Source organism: Eschrichtius robustus, chromosome 14 (assembly GCF_028021215.1).
Source record: "Eschrichtius robustus isolate mEscRob2 chromosome 14, mEscRob2.pri, whole genome shotgun sequence".
NCBI classification, from domain to species: domain Eukaryota; kingdom Metazoa; phylum Chordata; class Mammalia; order Artiodactyla; family Eschrichtiidae; genus Eschrichtius; species Eschrichtius robustus.
In genome coordinates this window covers 11,168,850-11,193,236 of record NC_090837.1, presented here as the reverse complement: position 1 = coordinate 11,193,236, position 24,387 = coordinate 11,168,850, and the positions used below count along the sequence as shown (strand labels likewise).

The 24,387-nt window shown below is 40.5% G+C and overlaps 1 pseudogene; it reads right to left on the bottom strand.

The window, feature by feature from the left end:
• The window catches only part of LOC137776168 (NADH-ubiquinone oxidoreductase chain 5-like), a 59,644-nt pseudogene that overhangs the window by 708 nt on the left and 34,549 nt on the right, over nt 1–24,387 (bottom strand).

The following is a 24,387-nucleotide window of genomic DNA, read 5'->3' as shown; positions in this document are numbered from 1 at the left end:
TATTGTAATAAATTTTGTTGGGTTGTTTTGGGGTCTAATGGTTTTAAAAATTTATCTAGGTGTATATTAGCAGTTTTTGGTTATATAACTTCTGTGGCCGCTGAGCAGTATCCTGAGATTTGAGTTTCTAGTAAAACCATCCTAGGCATGTTTCTTTCAAGGCTGATAATGGAGCTTGCAGTGGTTCTTTGTATTTTAAAGGATGAAGAAGTAGAGATTGTGTGTAAATTTAATGGGTTGGGGGATTGAGTGATTTATGAGAGCGGAGATTCTGGGTTTTTTAGTGAGGAAGCTATAGGAATTGCTGTGTTATGGTACTCAGCTGGTGATTGTTTGTTACTGGTTGGTCATTATTGGTGTTGTGCTAATTATGGAAGTTACTCATGGAAATTAAATAGAACTATGCTTAAGGCAAATGTAATGAGGAAGGAGAGGAAATAAACTTTAGGCCTTTTTGGTCCAGGGCTAGTATAGAAATTTTTATTTGGAAAAGTGAGGTAGATTTTGGTAGCACATTTTCTAATCAAATCAGATCTAACGGTGGTTATGTTGATTTTTGACTTGTTGATGGATTTAGATATGGTGAGAGACAGTGTATGATAGTTGGAAAGTATCTGAGAAGATTAGAGAATTTGAATAGGTTTGAAGGATAATTGAAATTTAGGTTTTGTGTATTTTTTACACAAAAACCTACACTTGATTTTGAGTGCCAGAGTAAACCCTGAAATAGTCACGGCAAGGGCTGTTCATTTCAAATAATAAGGCGTAGTTACCTGTGGAATAGTTGTTGCAGAGATGTTGCTGGAGATAAAGAATCCAGCGAAAACACTTTCAATTAAAAGGCGTTTAATAAACGTAATTAGGAGTGGATTATTTTCATTAATTCGAGTTAGAGTAGAGAAGCGAGGCTGTCCTAAGAGTGTGAAGAATTTGAGTGCTATAGACAGTCATTAGGGATGTGCCAATCGGTGTAATTAGGAAGGTCAGGCACTGACTGGTATAGGGTGTGTTGGCGGTTTCAATGATTAGGTCATTGGAGTAAAAGCCTGTGAGGAAAGGCATCCCTGTTAATGCAAGGCTTCTGATGATGAGAGAGGCTGTGGTGAAAGGTATTGCTTTAAACAGACCTCCTGTTTTTCTAATATCTTGTTCGTCATTTAGACTGTGAATAATGGATCTGGAGCACATGAATAGCATTTCTTTGAACAGTGCGTGTGTGCAGATATGGGGCAAGGTTGGTAGGGCTGGTTAATGCCAATGGTTACTATTTTAAGGCCTCGTTGACTTGAGGTGGAAAAGGCGACTATTTTTTTGATGTTTTGGGTGAGAGCACAGATTGCCGTAAATAGGGTGGTGGTGGCTCTTAGGCATCATGTTATTGTTTGGATTGTTTTACTGTTTTCTACTCGTGGATGAAAACGGATAAGTTAGAAAACACCTGCTACAACTATAGTACTTGAGTGGAGTGGGGCTGAGACTGGAGTGTTGCCCTCTGTTGTCGAGGGAAGTCATGGATGAAGGCCAAATTGGGTACATTTTCCAGCTACAGATAGGAGAAGCCTGATTAGGGGTGAATTAGTGTGATTTAAGTTAAGTCTGAAAATTTGTTACAAGTCTCATGCATTTAAGTTGAGTAAGAACCATGCTGTTGATATAATGAATCCAATTAGAGACCAATGTGGTTATGTAAAATGACTTGAAGAGAGGTAGTGTTTGTGTCTGTTTGGCCCTACCGTTCATCCCATTAGCAAAAAGGACATGACTGCAGCTAAAAAGTTGGAGAAGATTGTTGGCAGTAACTAAAACTTAGCATAGTGATGAGAAATACAAGTAGATATTTGAAGAATCTATTAACGTTAGGGTCTGAGGGTGTATAGCATGTTGAGAACTGTATGATTGACCATGTGACGAATTGTGCTACTGGTAGGAATATCACTGAGAAGTAGTCAAATTTAGAGCTAAGTGATAGTTTTAGGGTTGGATAGTAAGTAATTCAGTGTCAATTTGAAATGAGTATTTCTTGGCCTGAGTAAATGAATATTGACATGGGAATTAAGCTGGTAATGAAGGCATATCAAACAATGGTTTTTGCATGAAATGGGCATAGGTTACTCTTGTAGACACTGGAGGTTGTTATTTTAATTGGTAGAGTTAATATAGTTAGTGTGACTGGTGTGGAAGAGGGGAATAAATTTATTTCTTTTGTTTGGAATTGCACCAGTTTTTTGGTTCCTAAGACTAATGGATCACTCCTGTTCTTTAAAAGTTTGGTTAAATGTGGAGACATAAATTAGCAGTTCTTGTATACTTTTTCGGTAAATAAGAAGATTTGAGCTTTTGTTATTAGATGCACGGTTTAATGTTTTTGTCAAACTATATTTACAGTACATGGGTCTCAAAATAATTTGGGGGTTGAGTGATAGTAGAAGGGGTAATAGGTGCAGGGTTAAGAGGGTGTTTTCTCATGTAAATGTTGTGTTATGATTAGAATACATAGAGAGTCTAAGGCAGTAATGCCTGCCTTAATCCCTATTAGGATGATGGTGATGTTGGAACATGAAAAAGATGTTATTACTACCAGTAGTTCTCCGATTAAGTCGATTGTTGGGGGGTAATGCTAAGTTCATAAGACTTGCCAGTAGTCATCATGTTGCCACTAGTGGAAGAGACGTCTGTAGGCCACAGGCTAAAATTATGGTTCGGCTCTGAATATGTTTGTAATTTGAATTTGCAGGGCAGAATGATATATAGATGACGTGAGGCCATGGGCAATTATTAGGGCGGTAGCCCCTGTATAACATCAGCATATTTGGGTGAGGTTAGCTACAATGACAAGTGCTATGTGTCGAATGGATGAGTAGACAATGAGTGATTTTAAGTCTGTTTGGCACAAACAAATTGAGCTGGTTATGATTATTCCTAATGTGACGAGTGGATATGCTGTGTGGTTTGTTAAGGGGTGTAGGATCATTGTGATTCCTAGCATACCGTGGCCCCCAAGTTTGAGTAGTATGGCTGCAAGAACTATAGAATGGGGGCTTTGACATGCGCTTTTGGCAGTCAGGGGGGTATTTTTACTATAAAAGCTATTATGCATGCTAGTCATATGAAAATACTGGATAAAGAGTTAGATATTGTTTGGGTTCAGTGTTGGACTATTAAAAAGTTTAGTGAACCTATAGTATTTTGGGTATGTACGAGAGCAACTAGAAGTGGAAGAGATGCTATCAATACTAGTGTGTAAAATAAAAAGCAAAGTCCCTCATTAAGTCATTCTGTTTGCTTTCCTCAGGAGATAATAATAATGTTGGGACTAGTGTTGCTTCTAATGACATGTAGAATAGAATCAATTCTGTGGCTGTTAATATTATAATTAGGAACATCTGTAGGACGATTAGTATAACCTTTTCCAAGCTGGTGATTCTTTAGACAGGTGGCATCGTCTGGCTATGAGTATTAGTGGTAGGAGTCATGTTTCTAGAATTCGTAAAGGTGCTGATAGGGAGTAGAAGAAGATTAATGAAAAGTAAAGGCTGTTGTGGTTAAACTGGTTAAGAAGAAATAGGCTGATAAAACTAATTAGCAAGCTGTAGGTTGTGGTAGTGATTCAAGTTATATTATTTTTTGCTAATCATATTAATGGCATTAATATAATAGTTGGGGCAATAATTTTTAACACTGGAGAAGGTTGAGATTTTGTAGGTAATCAACACTGTAGGTATTTGATACTATTATTAATAGGGATAATCCTAGTGCAGCCTCACAGGCTACAAATACTAGTAAGATGAGCCTACTAGTAAGCTCGCTTTCCTCCTTGTAGAGCCTTCCCTCTCGATGAGCGGGACAGCTGGATAGCTGGCTGACTCACTAGCTCTCCCCCTCCTAGAGAGGCGAGGCCCCAGAGAGCAGACTCTGAGATGGAGTTTGCGCCAGGATGTTTATTAAAGAATGCCCTTGGAATCAACACGTATAAAAGGAAGGAGAAGGAAGCAGGGATGGGCAGGGGGGAAGGCGAGCCATAGTGCAGGCTCAGCAACAGCCCGAGCCAACCCTACAGGGAGCTCTGAAGCTAGGACGACCCTCCAAGTTGTCCTAAACTTGGCTAGGGTGGCTAAGCCTTCATAAACCCGCACCCATCAGTCATTGGACATGGGCTTCCCAGAACAAGGTGCATCCTTGGGCAAGACAGCTCTCTGCAGCTGAGACAATTCCTAAAGGGACTGACAATGGAAGGTCATCTGCCAGCAGCACTCCCAGCAGCTAGGGCAGGAAGTCCTTCAGTGAAGGGAGGTATGGATGGCGCTTCACAGTGTCCAACGCAGTAAGGGGTGGGGTAAATGAGGCAATGAAAGGAAAGAAGCCAATAAGGATGTGTTATTCAGCAGGTTACCACGGTGGGCAATCAGATTATCCTGCCTGGGATGGCAAGGGAGCTGGCATATTTATCCATCAGCTAGCATCAGTCATTGGTTGAGTGCTAATCCCCAGGAGCACTAACTCCCCGGCATTTCCTGGGCACAGGCTCACTGGGCTCCGGTTACCAGAGAAAGCCATCAGGCAGAGTCACAGCCTTGGGCTGAACTTTGTAGATAATTGCGTGGAAACAGGTAACAGTAGTCTCCATTTGCAATTAACATGCATCAAGAACATTTGGATTTCTGTACCCCAATTTAAAAAAAAAAAAAGAACATTTGGATTTTGCCTTGCGTGGGGAGTAGGAAGAAATTCCCAGGGCTTCATCAGAGAAGCAACTTATAATTTCTCTTTGGCTCTCCAAGACTACAGCATTCAGGTATAACCCTATTTCTAAAATGTTTTCTCTGCCAAGAGTAAGGAAGAATTTAGGCTAGACATTAAGGATGATTTTGTGACTGAAAAGGTTGGGAGTCCCTAGAATAGGTTACCAAAAGAAATGTGAGTTTCTATGAGATTCCAAAACCACCCTCTCCTGGAGATTTTATTTATTCAACAAATTGGGTGTCTACTGTGTGCTAGGCACTACAGAAATTTCTGGAAACACAGTGTCACGAAAATCAAGTGCTGTTCCTGTCCTCGTGAAACATAGTCTAGTGAGGAGGTCAGACACTAAAATGATCCTCCAAATTAAAAAAAATTACATCCAGAGAAACAGAATGATATGGAAGCATTTAGAAGGAAGACCTGACTCATAGTGGAAGTGGCGGTAAGAGGTTGAGAAGGCTTCCCTGAGCAAGGAACACTGAGCTGAGATATGAAGGGTGAGTAAGTGTTAACTTGTGGGAAGAGCATTGCTTTCAGAGGGAACAGCATGTACAAAACCTCTGAAGTTTTGAAGGAGCTTGGGTGGACAGAAATCTGAAAAAAACAAAACAAAACAAACCCAATAGATTTGGAACATAGAGAATAAAGGGAAAAGAGTAGTTTAAGATATATTTTGTTTTCAAATTTTATATAGTTCCCCCCCCCCCCATTTAAAAATTAATACTCAGGAAAATAAAGGCTAGAAAAGTGGGAGAAAAAGTGGAACATAATCTCACAAAATACAACTGCCTAAACGTATCTCTGGAATTTCAGAATCATAGAGCTTGAGAGGTCAACAGGGTCAGGAAACTGAAGCTCAGAGAGGGTGAGTGACTTGCTAAAGTCACACAGCTAATTAGTGGTAGGTATGCTACCAGGAGTATTTTCTGTTTGAATAGTTAATATTTAATTAAATGTATCAGGAAAAATATTGTTTATCAAACTTTTGATCTCATGGATGGTAATGCTTAGATGAGGTTATGTGGGAAAAGTGAGGTGGTTTAAAGTAAACAAAAGCTTAATAAATAATTCTTTGGTCGACACACGAATGTGGCAGAACCCACCAATGTGTTAAGCAAATGGTTGACACATAGGAATGCGTGAACCGCACTATGCTGACTGGCAACCCTCTGCCCATAGTAGTTTAGGGTAAATTACTAGGGACAAGAGATTTTCTAGCTAACCTCAGAAAGTCCCTTTTGGACTTTGCTTTCAAAGCAGTCAGGGCCCTTTTCAGCTTGTTTCTTTCTTTTTTTCTTTTTTTTAAATCCCCATATCCCCTCCCTCTTGAGCCTCCCTCCCACCCTCCCTATCAGCTTGTTTCTTTCTCTGGTTTTCCTCTCCATGAAAACATCCCCTTGGTTCATCTCTCTTTAAACTATGGGGGCGGTTGGGGTAGGGAGAAAGTAAAAGGTTACTGACTTCATGTAACCCTAAAAATAACAACCATGAATATAACTTGGGTTACGGCAGATGAGAGATTTGTGAAGGGGGCTGTCAGCACCATTCAGAGATTAGGCAGTTAATGAATGTGAACTTTGGAAGCAGATTAAGGCAGTCTGGCAGATAAACACCTTAGCAGGAAGATTATGCTTATTAAGAAGCCCATAATTTACTTGGTTCCCTTTTCTCCCGGTTGGTTCTTTAGGAAAACTGGCTGCCCCTCCTCATGAGCTCTTGGGCCAAGCTCAAGGGTGGTGTGGAAGGCAGGCACAGGAAGAATACTTGCTGATCAGTGAGTTTCTGCTGGAAAAGTCTCCGTCTGAGAGCTGGTGTGGTCAGGGCTGATTTATCCATTGGCACAGTAGGTGCAGTGCCTAGAGTCCACAAAAATGTTTTAATTTCCTCTAAAATCAGAAGACAAACAGTAATATAACCCAGCCTGGGTTATAGTTGTCCTTATGCCAACACACTCGTAAAATACAATTTTAAATATATGTTTTTATGGAGGAAGGGACTCATGAAGACAGAAGTGCCTAAGACCCATAAAAGTCATAATGTGGCCCTGGGTATGGTGGACATCTTTATTTTTATCTGTCCATCCTCTATACCCTCTTCTGGTTACAAAACCTCAATTTTACTTTTGGGAACCACTCTTCCTATATCTTCAGTCCTGGGAGAGTCAGATGGGTTTCTTGTCAATCCTGGCTCCAGAAATGGCCACGTGACTCAGGCCCAGCCAATCAGAGGCCCATATCCCTTGTCCTCTGCGATTGGTTTAGGATGAGTCAGTGACCTAAGCGGGGCCAATCAGGGCCAACAAGACTCAATTCTGGGACTTTTCATGGAATTGTGGGAAGTGAGAAATAGAATAGTAGGCAGGAGATGCTAGCCACCGTCTTTACCACTAGGTGGGGAACGTTTGAGAAAGAAGCTCTAAGCAGAATAGTTTCTGAGTTTCCAGCAGTAGGAGTTTGGAGACTTCAACTTCAGAGCTGGGACACCTCCCTACACCGGGCTGTCTCTGGAGAGAATCTGATTGGTTCATCCTCAGTCAAGTGTCCACTTCTTGTCCAATTAGCTATAGCTAAGGGGTAGGGTGGCAGAGTAGACTTATACAAACATGGTTGTCAAGACTCAGTGCTGTGGGAATCTTGAGTTGGGCAGATGTCAAATCTCGGTTATTTGCTAGATAATTTTTTTCAGGTTGGGAAGCTGTGGAATGTCAGGTGACATGGCTTGGCTTCTGATTTTGAGAGGGAGACTTGAAGAAGCTTTGATCTAATTCAGAATTTCTCAAACCGTGTTCTGGGACACTAGTGTCAGTGGGGATATTTGAAAGGATTTTGTGGTCAAGTATGTTTGGGAAATGGCAGCTTAAGTAATGTCATGCAGACTTCTTTCCTGCAGGACTTCTTGGATAATATGTTCATATGCATTATGAATCTTCAGGGGAGGAAGAAATAGAAGGTCCAATATTTCTCAGACTTGTATGACCACCAAACTAGGGATTTCAAAGAATTCCTAGCTTTGTAAGAAACTGATACTTTGAGGAATACAGTTTAAGAAATGATGGTCAAGCTCATTAATCTTGAGAGTATTAAATGCCATAAAGGAAAAGCATTTAAAAATCCAAAACCTTAAAAAAATGCCCCTTTTCTTAAGGATGCACCCAGAATTTGACAAATTCATGGTTTTTCCTACTAAGAGATGTGGAATCTTGTACCAGCTCTATCAATATTAATAATAAAATGCTACCTTTATCTAATGTTTATTCTAAGTCCTAGGAAACTGTGCTGGGGGGGGTTATCTCTTTTAATCCTTATCAGAATATAAGGAGGTGGGTGCTATGATTAGTCCCAGTTTATAGCTGAGAAAAGTGAGGCACAGAGAGAGCAAGTAAATTGAATATGATGGAGGTAAAATCTGAATCTAGGTAGTCCAACTTCAGAGTCCTGCCCCCAACCCCATTCTGATGCTAAAATAACTTGCCTGTTACATTAAGCAAGTCTCTTATTGTATCTCCGTTCCTTGATCTGTAAATTGAGTGCATCAGACTAGAAACTTTAAAAAAAATTTTTTTTAATTTAATTTAATTTATTTTTTATACAGCAGGTTCTTATTAGTCATCAATTTTATACACATCAGTGTATACATGTCAATCCCAATCGCCCAATTCAGCACACCACCACCACCAACCCCCACCACTTTCCCCCCTTGGTGTCCATACGTTTGTTCTCTACATCTGTGTCTCAATTTCTGCCCTGCAAACCGGTTCATCTGTACCATTTTTCTAGGTTCCACATATATGCGTTAATATACGATATTTGTTTTTCTCTTTCTGACTTACTTCACTCTGCATGACAGTCTCTAGATCCATCCACGTCTCAACAAATGACCCAATATTGTTCCTTTTTATGGCTGAGTAATATTCCATTATGTATATGTACCACATCTTCTTTATCCATTCATCTGTCTATGGGCATTTAGGTTGCTTCCATGACCTGGCTATTGTAAATAGTACTGCAATGAACATTGGGGTGCATGTGTCTTTTTGAATTATGGTTTTCTCTGGGTATATGCCCAGTAGTGGGATTGCTGGATCATATGGTAATTCTATTTTTAGTTTTTTAAGGAACCTCCATACTGTTCTCCATAGTGGCTGTATCAGTTTACATTCCCACCAACAGTGCAAGAGGGTTCCCTTTTCTCCACACCCTCTCCAGCATTTGCTGTTTGTAGATTTTCTGATGATGCCCATTCTAACTGGTGCGAGGTGATACCTCATTGTAGTTTTGATTTGCATTTCTCTAATAATTAGTGGTGTTGAGCAGCTTTTCGTGTGCTTTTTGGCCATCGGTATGTCTTCTTTGGAGAAATGTCTGTTTAGGTCTTCTGCCCATTTTTGGATTGGGTTGTTTGTTTCTTTAATATTGAGCTGAATGAGCTGTTTATATATTTTGGAGATTAATCCTTTGTCCGTTGATTCATTTGCAAATATTTTCTCCCATTCTGAGGGTTGTCTTTTCGTCTTGTTTATGATTTCCTTTGCTGTGCAAAAGGTTTTAAGTTTCATTAGGTCCCATTTGTTTATTTTTGTTTTTATTTCCATTACTCTAGGAGGTGGATCAAAAAAGACCTTGCTGTGATTTATGTCAAAGAGTGTTCTTCCTATGTTTTCCTCTAAGAGTTTTATAGTGTCCGGTCTTACATTTAGGTCTCGAATCCATTTTGAGTTTATTTTTGTGTATGGTGTTAGGGAGTGTTCTAATTTCATTCTTTTACATGTAGCTGTCCAGTTTTCCCAGCACCACTTATTGAAGAGACTGTATTTTCTCCATTGTATATCCTTACCTCCTTTGTCATAGATTAATTGACCATAGGTGCGTGGGTTTATCTCCAGGCTTTCTATCTTGTTCCATTGATCTATGTTTCTGTTTTTGTGCCAGTACCATATTGTCTTGATTACTGTAGCTTTGTAGTATAGTCTGAAGTCAGGGAGTCTGATTCCTCCAGCTCCATTTTTTTCCCTCAAGACTGCTTTGGCTATTCGGGGTCTTTTTTGTCTCCATACAAATTTTAAGATTTTTTGTTCTAGACTAGAAACTCTTAAAGCAATCCAGCTCTATCTAGAATTTCCATGATTTTGTGATTTGATATCTGTAATCCCACCTTAAGGAGAGTGGCCATTGATAAAATGTTTTCCTTGCTGTAAAATGAAGCGATTGAAGACGTGGAGGAGAGTGGAGGTAGAACTGGGAAACTTCAGACAACTGCTTAGAAACAGGAGCAGCCGCCCTGAATGAAGGTCTCACCTATGCAAAATGACATGCTGGTGAACTAAGGGAACCTGTGAAAATTAGGTCTCCGGAGGAGTCTGTATGGATTGTCAATCTGAATTTAGCTGAGATATCAGATGCCCAGACAGACATCAATGGCTGCTCCAGAAGCACCGGCTTCTTTCCTGACATGCGGCAGTGGGTGTTTGGACCAGTCTCAGAAGTTCACTGGTTTCCCATCCATTAACCCGAGGCAGACAGGCCTTGAGTCATCTCACATTCTTCTGGCTCTGCATTGCTCACATGTGACAGGCGTCAAGTGCCAGAATTGATGCTTCCTTGGAAAGCAAGAGGGCAGGATGGAGGAGGCATGTTAAGGAAACACTTGATGATATTTATTGTGTATCTCTGGACCACTTTACACCTTCCATCTCATGAAGGTCTCAAAGTGACCCTGAGAGATGGGTAATAATAAAAATAGCTAAAATATATTGAGCACACATTACATTTCAGGCATAGAGATGAATGCTTTAAGTATATTATTTCATGTCATTATTTCATTGAGGTCAATACAACTAGAGTGACCATATATTCTAGTTTATGTGGGACAGTCCTGATTCACACCTGCTATTCTGGCCTTATCATTACTAGCACTCATTTCACCCTCAAAAGAATGCTATTTTGCACAGTAAATTATATTGTCACCTTAGGTATGGTCAGACTGCCTGGGTTAAATTCTAATACTGCTATTAAGAGCTATGTACTACCTGTCTCAATTTCTTCACATAAAATGAGGCTAATAATAGAAGTATCTCTCACTACTATCTAAATTATTTTTATTCAAATTCAAGAACTGAATAGATCAATATAGCAAAATATATATAAGTATAAATTGATAGGATTGTGTGTGTAAATATATATATTAATTTATATATAAGACATATATATATGTATATATATGTGTGTGTGTGAATATATGGCTTAGCAGACTGCCTGGCATTTAGCAAGTGTTTATAATGTGGCAGCTTTTTACTCCTCTGTTTTTCTGCCTATAAAATGGCAACAATATCTTCTGTTTCTGGCACATATCAGGTGCTCAGTGAATGGTTCTGATTATTATCTTAATCTTGCTAAATGGAAGCATTTTTTTCCCCCAAGCTCCCTCTGAGGTGGATTGCCATATTTCAGGTTAAGAAAATGGCTATATCCCTCCACCCAGTGGTTAAAAAATTTTTTTCTGGTTAATAATCTCAAGAAGAGGCAATTCCATGCCCTGGATTGTGGAAGAGGTCCTGGAGATATTGCCCTTGCATTGACATGGAAGGGTGCTGGAAGGGTGCTCTCCGAGGTCCTGTCTCATTTTGTAACCAGAAGGTTACATTTTGAGACACTTGGGTGCATTTTGTGGTAGACAAATAGATGGTTTGTATTCAGTGAGTATCGTGGCCCTGCAATTGAAAAATGAGCTGAAATATTAATAGGTCTTATCAACTGCTGTGTGATTGCAGAGTTGAAAAGGCACAGGAAGCCTTTGGGACAATTGCTATGTGCTAGAACAGAAATGATAGGAAAGGAAAAAAGCTGTGGGTTGGGGAGAGTGTCTGTCCAAATACAGCAGGGTTTTATATGAGCGCAGGGAGTACATATTGTTATACTTATAGGTGGATCGTGCCCCTTAGGATTATCAATAAGCCACTTGGATCCACGCTAGAGGAATACACAAAAGACTGGGTTGAATTAGATGCTGGTCACATATAAAATGATGAAGTAGGGAAGGTTTAGTATTAGCACCCTCTTCACAGCCTTTATGTCATCCCACAACTTGGATTTAAGAACATATCCCCATGTTTTAGAACCTGCTGTCTGGACCTGCCTGCTACAGCTCCATATTCTGTGGGAGAACCTGTATATTTAGGAATACATTTAGCTGCAAGTAAAACTCATCTGTAATAGCTTATAAGAAGAGGTCAGGAGGTAAATGGTTACTGGTGTTGGTTCATTGAGTGGCTTGGGAATGTCAGGGCCAGTGTATCTGTTCTTTCCTCAGCCTTTCCTTTCTGCTTGTTATCTTGAGATCATGTGATAGCTGCTTCAGTTTCAGACATCTCATATATGTTCAAGACAGAAAGAAGGCAGGCAGGGAAAAAGGCAAAGGCACCAAACCAGCTGCTTTGTCTCCTCTTACCAGAAAAGCAAATGCTTTTTCAGGACTGCCCCCTCAGTAGGTTTTGCTTACATTTATTGGCTGTACCTGGGCCACATGACCACCTTAGCTACAAGAGAGACTGGGAAGAGGGACAAGATTGTCATGATCAACTTAGAGCAGTCATGATCCATTGCCTGGAATTGACACTTTACTTTTTTTTTTAAAATTAATTAATTTATTTATGGCTGTGTTGGGTCTTCGTTTCTGTGCGAGGGCTTTCTCTAGTTGTGGCAAGTGGGGGCCACTCTTCATCACGGTGCGCGGGCCTCTCACTATCGCTGCCTCTCTTGTTGCGGAGCACAGGCTCCAGACACGCAGGCTCAGTAATTGTGGCTCATGGGCCTAGTTGCTCCGTGGCATGTGGGATCTTCCTGGACCAGGGCTCGAACCCGTGTCCCCTGCATTGGCAGGCAGATTCTCAACAACCGCGCCACCAGGGAAGCCCTACACTTTACTTTTCCAAGTAAGATTTGGTTCTGTTATCAAGAAAGAAGGGGAATAGATATTGCTGAGGCAATTAACAGTGTCTTCCATGATCCTTTTTCTTTATAATCTGAGGTAGTAGCCTGGGGAAACTGATTTCTATTATTTTTTTAATACCTAAGAGCCCTGAACTGTGTTTATAGCTGTTTAGAAAATGTTTAAATGAATAAATGACTGAGTGTATTTCTGCTGAATTATAAAATAGGCCAAGCAGTCTCATTTTCTGTTAATACATTGATATCTTGCCTCAGGGCTAGGGTTTTTATAAAAACACATCTTAATTTGAAGGTGTGGTTCTAATAATGCGGATTTCAGCTAACAGCAGGTCAGCAAGGGCAGATCTCATTTTCATAAAGCATTGGAGTGTGCATTATCCCTTGATTGAGGCTTTGGTTACTTTTCCGTTTTGTGAGGAGAGTCCTAACCTATCAGCCCTGGAATGACTCTTTGATAACAATAATCAATAGGTAGAATTTTGAACACTTGCCATCTACTAGGTACTCTACTAGGACTTTAAAATTATCAGTTCATTTGATCCTTATGATGAACCTATGAGGTAGATGCTATTACAATCCCTATTTTATAGAGATGGAAATTAAGATCCAGAGGGATTTAGTAGTCCACCTAAGTTCACACATATTGTAAGTGGGGGAGCTTGGATTCAACCCTAGACAGCCTGGTTCCAGAGCACATGCTCATATCCCTCAGGCAATAATAATATTGGCCTGAGGCCTCTCTAATAATAACAGCTATCCTTGATTGAGAGTCTGTTTCTGCAAAACTGGCACCCATCATGTAACATGGGTTTACACAAGCATGTTACATACATTTCCTCATTTGATTTTCACAACAACCCTATGAGATAACTACAAAGAGCAAAGAAGCAAAAACACAGAGAGGTTAAGTGACTTGGCCCTGGATTACAGAGCTTATGTAGGGTGAATTCAGGCTTATCTAGGCTCTAAGTTCAGCATCTTTCCTTGTGTTATTTTACATCCTGTGAGGTCTGTTCTTTTTAAACCCCTCATTTAGAGATGAGATTAAATAGAAATAGGATGAAGAAATGCTCACAGAGGATGATTAGGTGTTAGGAGATCTGTGAGATAAGAATTATTATCTTCTTTTTATGTATATTGGTTATGATACATACAAAAAATGCTATAACCCCCAACTACAGGAACTTAAGATAGAAACTTATTTCTCTCATATAACTGGCAGAGTTTTTTGATTTGAAATTGGCTTGCATTTATGAATTCAAGGCAGCTGTTCTACTTCTTGGAATTTCTTAGCCAGCAGAAAGGAGAAAAGGAATGTGGAGGGAAAACAGCTTGCCTTTACGGGAACAATATATCAATAGTAGTTAAATATACTATGCAGTTTCTCTTACTTACATTTCATTGATCAGAATGTGGTCCCGTGGCACCTAGCTGCCAGGCAGACTGGGAAATGTCTACATGGGTGGCCACTTGCTCTGGGAAAGGAAGGAGGGAATAATGGATATTTGGGACCTAATCAGCAGTTTGTGCCATAATCACAGGGGAGGAAATGGAGACTCAAAAGGGTAAATATTTGTCCAGTACCATATATTTAGTGGCACAGATGGAACATGCACATTTTGAGGAGGACTAGATATGGGAGAAGTGTCAGGATGTGGGGAAATAGCTTGGCAGGCCAGATAGTCGTACAGAGAAAACACACTGCAAAGCCCCGAGTGACAAAAACAGGCCACAGTGAGAGAGTCAGGTACCCGAAAAGACCATCTTAGAGGTCAGTAGAGTGGATAGCTGGGTGGTCATGAATGCGTGCTTAAGAGCAGATGGTGTGATTTGAAGCAATGACAGAATGCAGGGCTTTAGGATTGCATAACACTAGGGCATACCGTTTCCGAACAGAATGGCGGAAGTGGTGCCTCTGGGGTGACGCGACGTGTTGGCTCTGCCACGAAGGCTCTTCTCTCACTGTCCTGTCACAGGGTGGACTCCTTGGGGAAGCGGACTTTGACATGGGGATTGGCATGCAGGACTTTCATTAGGGAGAGCCCTTGGGATCAGTACTTATGGGGGAAGGGAAGGATGCAGGATTGAAAAGAGGAGGAAATTGAGCTATAATGTAGTCTCAGCAGAAACCTCAGCCAGCCTTAGGGGGAGTTCTGAAGACGGGATGATCTTCCCAACTTGTGTCTGAAGTTGTCTCAACAAGAAGGCTGGGCCTGCATAACCTCTGTTCATCAGTGATAGGGGGCAGGCTGCCCAGGGAAGGGGGCGTGACCTTCGATGAGGTATTACTCTTCAGCTGAGGCAATCCCTGAAAGGGCGAACTGCAAAGGGCTCTTCTAAAAAGTACTTCAGCAGGTGGGATAACGCACCCTTCGTTTCCAAAGGGGAATCTTGGCACCAACTCACGGCATCCACCACACCCCTCAGTCAGCACACTGCCTGCTATCCCTCCATCATAGAGTCTGTGTCTTGAAGACTATGGGCTCTCCAAGAGTTCCCTTTTTCAAATCTCAAACATCCTTGGATTGGTGGGGTAGGGGTATCTTGAGCGTAGATTTCATTATTAGTTAATTAACAGTTGGTTGAACTATCAATTAGTCCTTCCCGGGGGTCTGTTGCTAGCATCAGAGAACACTAATGGGACAGGTGACTGGCGAAACTGGATGGGACGAGGAACAGGAGGTCTACCACGAAGCAGAAGGAGAAGCTGAGGGCGAGGCAAAGCAAAGTTCCTCTTTTCCTCACCTATCTCAAGGAAGATTCTTCCTGGGCCGGGGATGGGGCACCAGAGGGTTCTGAAGTCAGACTTTGCCAACCTCAGAATTCTGCCCGAGGCCAACGCTGTCTCAGACATTCTCTCTTCCTTTTGTGGGAATTTCTAATTTTCTGTTTACCGAGAGGGCTGCCTGTTCAGATGAATGAAAGACCACAGTTTGATCTGGTTCAGATTTGATTTTTCTCCCTCCTTCAGCATAACAGCTCATGCATCTGAGGGCTGCAGCTAAAGAGTGATTTTTAAAGACTTCTCACTGGCAAAGAAATCAATGCAAAGAAATCTCCCCTTTTTCCCTCCGCTCTATTCTGCTTTTAATTTTTTCTTTCCTCTCCAATCCCCTGCTAGGAAAGTTTTGTCTGAGACCATCTAACGTACTTTGTCAGAAAGTTGCCTTGTTAAGGATGAGGGTCCTGCTGCGTGAACTAAGGCGGTGGTGAGATTTCCCTACAGTCTTGGCAATTAACTCAGCTTGAGGAAGAGGTGGAATCCTAAGGCAAAGTCATCTTTCAAGGACAGGGTTATTGCTAATATATCTTCATAGCAGCTTCCAAGGAACAAGTCTCTGGAGGGGGTAGTGTTAATTAGAGGGACAGGTCAGAGAGGAATGACCTTCCAAAAAGATGTGGAAGAAAGGGCTTAGGCTCCACTCTGTCTCTCAATGGCTGTGCTATCTTGGGTAAGTTGGTTAATCTCTCTGAGTCTCAGTTTCCTTATCTATGAAATCGGTGAATACTCTACATTTTAGTGAGCTAAGGCAGTGAAGTAACTGGCAAAGAACATAGGCCAGTGTAGATTAAAAAAAAAAATTGTGGTAGGAACTCAACATGAGAACTGCTCTCTTAAATTTTTAAGTCTACACTGCAGTATTGTTAGCTGTAGGCACAACAGTTTGTACAACAGATTTCTAGAACTTATTCATCTTGTGTAACTGAAACTTGATCCCTATTGAATAGCAGCTCCTTACTTCCCCCTCCCCCAGCCACTGGCAGCCACTATTCAACTCTCTGGTTCTATGAGTTTGACCATTTTAATACCTCGTGTAAGTGAAATCATGCAGTGATGCTGTGACTGGCTTATTTCACTTAACATACTGTCCCCTCAGTACGTCCATGTTCTTGCATGTGACAGAATTTCCTTCTTTTAAAAGGCTGAATAATACTTCATTGTACGTATATAGCACATTTTCTCTATCCATAGCAAAAACAAACAAACAAACAAAAAAAACCACCTGATTGAAAAATGGGCCAAGGACCTGAATAGACATTTCTCCAGAGAAGATATACAAGTGCCCAACCAGTATATGAAAAGATTCTCAAATTCACTAATCATCAGGGGAATAAAAATCAAAACCACAGTGAGATACTACCTCATACCTCTCAGGATGACCATTATCATAAAGACAAAATATAACAAGCGTCGACCAGGATGTGGAAAAAGGGGAACCCTTATGTTCTGTTGGTGGGAGTGTACGATGTGCAGCCACTATGGAAAAACAGTATGAAGGTTCCTCAAAGAATTAAAAATAGAACTACCATATGATCCAGCCGTCCCACTTCTGGGAATAAAAGGGGCTTTTTAAAGTCCCTGAGGCTGCCAGTGTCCTTGTCCTCACGGTGAGGCAGAGCCACCCCCCGCCTCTGCAGGAGACCCCCCAACACTAGCAGCCGTGTGGATGAAAGGCTTTTGGTGCTCCAGCCAGGTGTCATGGCTGTGCCTCTGAGGTGAGAGAGCCAACTTCAGGACACTGGTCCACAAGAGACCTCCCAGCTCCACATAATATCAAATGGCGAAAATCTCCCAGAGATCTCCATCTCAATGCCAAGACCCAGCTTCACTCAACGAGCAGCAAGCTACAGTGCTGGACACCCTATGCCAAACAGCTAGCAAGACAGGAACACACCCCATGCATTAGCAGAGAGGCTGACTAAAATCATAATAAGGCCACAGACACCCCAAAACACACCACCAGATGTGGACCTGCCCACCAGAAAGACAAGATCCAGCCTCATCCACCAGAACACAGGCACTAATCTCCTCCACCAGGAAGCCTACACAACCCACTGAACCAACCTTAGCCACTGGGGACAGACACCAAAAACAACGGGAACTACGAACCTGCAGCCTGCGAAAAGGAGACCCCAAACACAGTAAGTTAAGCAAAATGAGAAGACAGAAAAACACACAGCAGATGAAGGAGCAAGGTAAAAACCCACCAGGCCTAACAAATGAAGAGGAAATAGGCAGTCTACCTGAAAAAGAATTCAGAATAATAATGATAGTAAAGATGATCCAAAATCTTGGAAATAGAATAGAGAAAATAAAAGAAACGTTTAACAAGGACCCAGAAGAACTAAAGAACAAACAAACAATGATGAACAACACAATAAATGAAAATAAAAATTCTCTAGAAGTAATCAATAGCAGAATAACTGAGGCAGAAGAACGAATAATTGACCTGGAAGATAAAATAGTGGAAAAAACTACTGCAGAGCAGAATAAAGAAAAAAGAATGAAAAGAATTGAGGACAGTCTCAGAGACCTCTGGGACAACATTAAATGCACCAGCACTCGAATTATAGGGGTCCCAGAAGAAGAAGAGAAAAAGAAAGGGACTGAGAAAATATTAGAAGAGATTATAGTTGAAAACTTCCCTAATATGGGAAAGGAAATAGTTAATCAAGTCCAGGAAGCACAGAGACTCCCATACAGGATAAATCCATGGAGAAACACGCCAAGACACATATTAATCAAACTATCAAAAATTAAATACAAAGAAGAAATATTAAAAGCAGCAAGGGAAAAACAACAAATAACACACAAGGGAATCCCCATAAGGTTAACAGCTGATCTTTCAGCAGAAACTCTGCAAGCCAGAAGGGAGTGGCAGGACATATTTAAAGTGATGAAGGAGAAAAACCTACAGCCAAGATTACTCTACCCAGCAAGGATCTCATTCAGATTTGACGGAGAAATTAAAACCTTTACAGACAAGCAAAAGCTAAGAGAATTCAGCACCACCAAACCAACTTTACAACAAATGCTAAAGGAAATTCTCTAGGCAGGAAACACAAGAGAAGGAAAAGCCCTACAATAACAAACCCCAGACAATTATGAAAATGGGAATAGGAACATACATATTGATAATTACCTTAAATGTAAATGGATTAAATGCTCCAACCAAAACACATAGACTGGCTGAATGGATACAAAAACAAGACCCGTATATATGCTGTCTACAAGAGACCCACTTCAGACCTAGGGACACATACATACTGAAAGTGAGGGGATGGAAAAAGATATTCCATGCAAATGGAAATCAAAAGAAAGCTGGCGTAGCAATTCTCATATCAGACAAAATAGACTTTAAAATAAAGACTATTACAAGAGACAAAGAAGAACACTACATAATGATCAAGGGATCAATCCAAGAAGAAGATATAACAATTGTAAATATTTATGAACCTAACACAGGAGCACCTCAATACATAAGGCAAATACTAACAGCCATAAAAGGGGAAATCGACAGTAACACAATCATAGTAGGAGACTTTAACACCCCACTTTCACCAATGGACAGATCATCCAAAATGAAAATAAATAAGGAAACACAAGCTTTAAATGATACATTAAACAAGATGGACTTAATTGATATTTTTAGGACATTCCATCCAAAAACAACAGAATACACATTCTTCTCAAATGCACATGGAACATTCTCCAGGGTAGATCATATCTTGAGTCACAAATCAAGCATTGGTAAATTTTTAAAAATTGAAATTGTATCAAGTATCTTTTCTGACCACAATGCTATGAGACTAGATATCAATTACAGGAAAAAATCTGTAAAAAATACAAGCACATGGAGGCTAAACAATACACTACTTAATAACCAAGAGATCACTGAAGAAATCAAAGAGGAAATCAAAAAATACCTAGAAACAAATGACAATGAAAACACGATGAACCAAAACCTACGGGATGCAGCAAAAGCAGTTCTAAGAGGGAAGTTTATAGCAATACAATCCTACCTTAAGAAACAAGAAACATCTCAAATAAACAACCTAACCTTATACCTAAAGCAATTAGAGAAAGAAGAACAAAAAAACCCCAAAGTTAGCAAAGGAAAGAAATCATAAAGATCAGATCAGAAATAATTGAAAAAGAAATGAAGGAAACGATAGCAAAGATCAATAAAATTAAAAGCTGGTTCTTTGAGAAAATAAACAAAATTGATAAACCATTAGCCAGACTCATCAAGAAAAAAAGCGAGAAGACTCAAATCAATAAAATTAGAAATGAAAAAGGAGAAGTAACAACTGACACTGCAGAAATACCAAGGATCATGAGAGATTACTACAAGCAACTCTATGCCAATAAAATGGACAACCTGGAAGAAATGGACAAATTCTTAGAAATGCACAACCTTCCAAGACTGAACGAGGAAGAAATAGAAAAGATGAACAGACCAATCACAAGCACTGAAATTGAAACTGTGATTAAAAATCTTCCAACAAACAAAAGCCCAGGACCAGATGGCTTCACAGGCGAATTCTATCAAACATTTAAAGAAGAGCTAACACCTATCCTTCTCAAACTCTTCCAAAATATAGCAGAGGGAGGAACACTCCCAAACTCATTCTACGAGGCCACCATCACCCTGATACCAAAACCAGGCAAAGATGTCACAAAGAAAGAAAACTACAGGCCAATATCACTGATGAACATAGGTGCAAAAATCCTCAACGAAACACTAGCACACAGAATTCAGCAGCACATTAAAAGGATCATACACCATGATCAGGTGGGGTTTATCCCAGGAATGCAAGGATTCTTCAATATACGCAAATCAATCAATGTGATACACCATATTAACAAATTGAAGGAGAAAAACCATATGGTCATCTCAATCGATGCAGAGAAAGCTTTCGACACAATTCAACACCCATTTATGATAAAAACCCTGCAGAAAGTAGGCATAGAGGGAACTTTCCTCAACATAATAAAGGCCATATATGACAAACCCACAGCCAACATCGTCCTCAATGGTGAAAAACTGAAACCATTTCCACTAAGATCAGGAACAAGACAAGGTTGCCCACTCTCACCACTATTATTCAACATAGTTTTGGAAGTTTTAGCCATAGCAATCAGAGAAGAAAAAGAAATAAAAGGAATCCAAATAGGAAAAGAAGAAGTAAAGCTGTCACTGTTTGCAGATGACATGATACTATACATAGAGAATCCTAAAGATGCTACCAGAAAACTACTAGAGCTAATCAATGAATTTGGTAAAGTAGCAGGATACAAAATTAATGCACAGAAATCTGTAGCATTCTTATACACTAATGATGAAAAATCTGAAAGTGAAATTAAGAAAACACTCCCATTTACCATTGCAACAAAAAGAATAAAATATCTAGGGATAAACCTACCTAAGGAGACAAAAGACCTGTATGCAGAAAATTATAAGACACTGATGAAAGAAATTAAAGATGATACAAATAGATGGAGAGATATACCATGTTCTTGGATTGGAAGAATCAACATTGTGAAAATGACTCTACTACCCAAAGCAATCTACAGATTCATTGCAATCCCTATCAAACTACCACTGGCATTTTTCACAGAACTAGAACAAAATATTTCACAATTTGTATGGAAATGCAAAAGACCCCGAATAGCCAAAGCAATCTTGAGAAAGAAAAACGGAGCTGGAGGAATCAGGCTCCCTGACTTCAGACTATACTACAAAGCTACAGTCATCAAGACAGTATGGTACTGGCAGAAAAACAGAAATATAGATCAATGGAACAGGATAGAAAGCCCAGAGATAAACCCACGCACATATGGTCACCTTATCTTTGATAAAGGAGGCAAGCATATACAGTGGAGAAAAGACAGCCTCTTCAATAAGTGGTGCTGGGAAAACTGGACAGCTACATGTAAAAGAATGAAATTAGAACACCCCCTAACACCATACACAGAAATAAACTCAAAATGGATTAAAGACCTAAATGTCAGGCCAGACACTATCAAACTCTTAGAGGAAAACATAGGCAGAACACTCTATGACATAAATCACAGCAAGATCCTTTTTGACCCACCTCCTAGAGAAATGGAAATAAAAACAAAAATAAACAGATGGGACCTAATGAAACTTAAAAGCTTTTGCACAGCAAAGGAAACCATAAACAAGACGAAAAGACAGCCCTCAGAATGGGAGAAAATATTTGCCAATGAAGCAACTGACAAAGGATTAATCTCCAGAATTTACAAGCAGCTCATGCAGCTCAATATCAAAAAAACAAACAACCCAATCCAAAAATGGGCAGAAGACCTAAATAGACATTTCTCCAAAGAAGATATACAGATGGCCAACAAACACATGAAAGAATGCTCAACATCATTAATCATTAGAGAAATGCAAATCAAAACTACAATGAGATATCATCTCACACCAGTCAGAATGGCCATCATCAAAAAATCTACAAACAATAAATGCTGGAGAGGGTGTGGAGAAAAGGAAACCCTCTTGCACTGTTGTTGGGAATGTAAATTGATACAGCCACTATGGAGAACAGCATGGAGGTTCCTTAAGAAACTAAAAATAGAACTACCATACGACCCAGCAATCCCACTACTGGGCATATACCTTGAGAAAACCATAATTCAAAAAGAGTCATGTACCACAATGTTCATTGCAGCTCTATGTACAGTAGCCTGGACATGGAAGCAACCTAAGTGTCCATCGACAGATGAATGGATAAAGAAGATGTGGCACATATATACAATGGAGTATTACTCAGCCATAAAAAGAAATGAAATTGAGTTATTTGTAGTGAGGTGGATGGACCTAGAGTCTGTCATACAGAGTGAAGTAAGTCAGAAAGAGAAAAACAAATACCATATGCTGACACATATATATGGGATCTAAGAAAAGAAAAAAGAAAAAAGAAGAGGTCATGAAGAACCTAGGGGCAAGATGGGAATAAAGACACAGACCTACTAGAGAATGGACTTGAGGATATGGGGAGGGGGAAGGGTAAGCTGTGACAAAGTGAGAGAGTGGCATGGACATATATACACTACCAAACGTAAAATAGATAGCTAGTGGGAAGGGGCTGCATAGCGCAGGGATCAGCTCGGTGCTTTGTGACCACCTAGAGGGGTTGGATAGGGAGGGTGGGAGTGAGGGAGATGCAAGAGGGAAGAGATATGGGAACATATGTATATTTATAACTGATTCACTTTATTATAAAGCAGAAACTAAGACACCATTGTAAAGCAATCATACTCCAATAAAGGTGTTAAAAAATAAAAAAAATAAAGTCCCTGAAACTGGAATGGAAAGTTCTCAGAATCTGAAATGGTTCTAATGACTGTTTTCTCCCTCCTTTTGTAACTCATGGTCTCTATCTTTATTTTGGGACTGCTCCACTCTTTTCTCTCTATGGACTACCTCATCTGTAACTGGCAGTTTCTGCTCATCAAAACATTAGGTTGCAGAAGACTTTGAAGGCAGCTTCATCCCTACTCTGCCTCATGAACTTTCAGCTTTCATTCCCATGAACAGGTGCCGCCTTCTGTTTCTTGGTTCACGTTCCAGAGAGAGAGAATCTGATTGGTTTAGCACACCTTTATGTACCAGGCCTCTGGATTGGCTGCCTTTAGGTCAGGTGATTAAACCTAAGCCAATCAGCTGTCCATGGAAGGGTAGACTCACATCATATCACTTAGAATCTGATTGCCTAAGACTCCGGTCAGAAGGGACAGTAGGGACTTCCTTAGTTGCGCAGTGGATAGGAATCTGCCTGTCAGTGCAGGGGACACGGGTTCGATCCCTGGTCCGGGAAGATCCCACATGCTGTGGAGCAACTGAGACCGTGTGCCACAACTACCGAGCTCTAGAGCCCGCGAACCACAATTATGGAAGCCCGTGTGCCTAGAGCCTGTGCTCTGCAACAAGAGAAGCCAGCACACCACAACGAAGAATAGCCCCTCTCGCCGCAACTAGAGAAAAGCACATGCGCAGCAACAAAGACCCAACGCAGCCATAAATAAATAACTTTATTTTTAAAAAAGGGCCTGGGGCAAGGCATGGCTGCTACATAGGATTGCAGGTGCATATTAGCTAGTCCTTTTAATGAATACTTTATAAAAAGTCCTTAGGGTCCAGGGCAGTGCAGTAGTAGGGAAGGAACACTGACCTTGGAATTAGGAGATAATTAGAAGTTCTGGCTCCAGCTCATTTTTTCTTTTTTCTTTTTTTAAATAATTAATTAATTAATTAATTAATTTGGCCGAGCCACGTGGCTTGTGGGATCCTAGTTCCCCGACCAGGGATCGAACCTGTGTCCCCTGCAGTGATAGCACAGACTCTCAACCACTGGACCACCAGGGAAGTCCCAGCACATTTGCTCTTGATCTTAAGTTCACTTTCCTAAGCCTCCATTTTTACATTCCTAAGTGAGGAGTTAAACTTGACCAAACTTGACCACAGTATCTGTGATACTCTCTTGTGTTGCCCCCTCTTCCCAGAACCACCTCCTGTAAATGACCAGATGAAGAAAATTTAGTCAAACCTGTCCAAACCAGCAGATTCACACAGATAATCCAAACCAATTAGGAAGCGTCCATGAGTCAGTTCAGTGTCTTATGAGGCTGCTAGCTTGGGTTTCTTTAGCTATAACCTGATTAAGCCTGTTTGGGAGAGATAACTCATTTAAGGTGGAATGCTTTCCTTAGAGGGTGGAGGTTTGGAGGAAAGAAAGTAGCCAAGTATGGCAGATTGTATTTTCCAGGGATGGCCACAACAGTATCTCCAATCCTACATGCTTTATTAGCCATCAAGAATCTATGTCATTTCCTCTTGAACTTGGGTGGATCTTCATGACTACCTTGAGCTATAGAATATCAATGGAAGTGGTG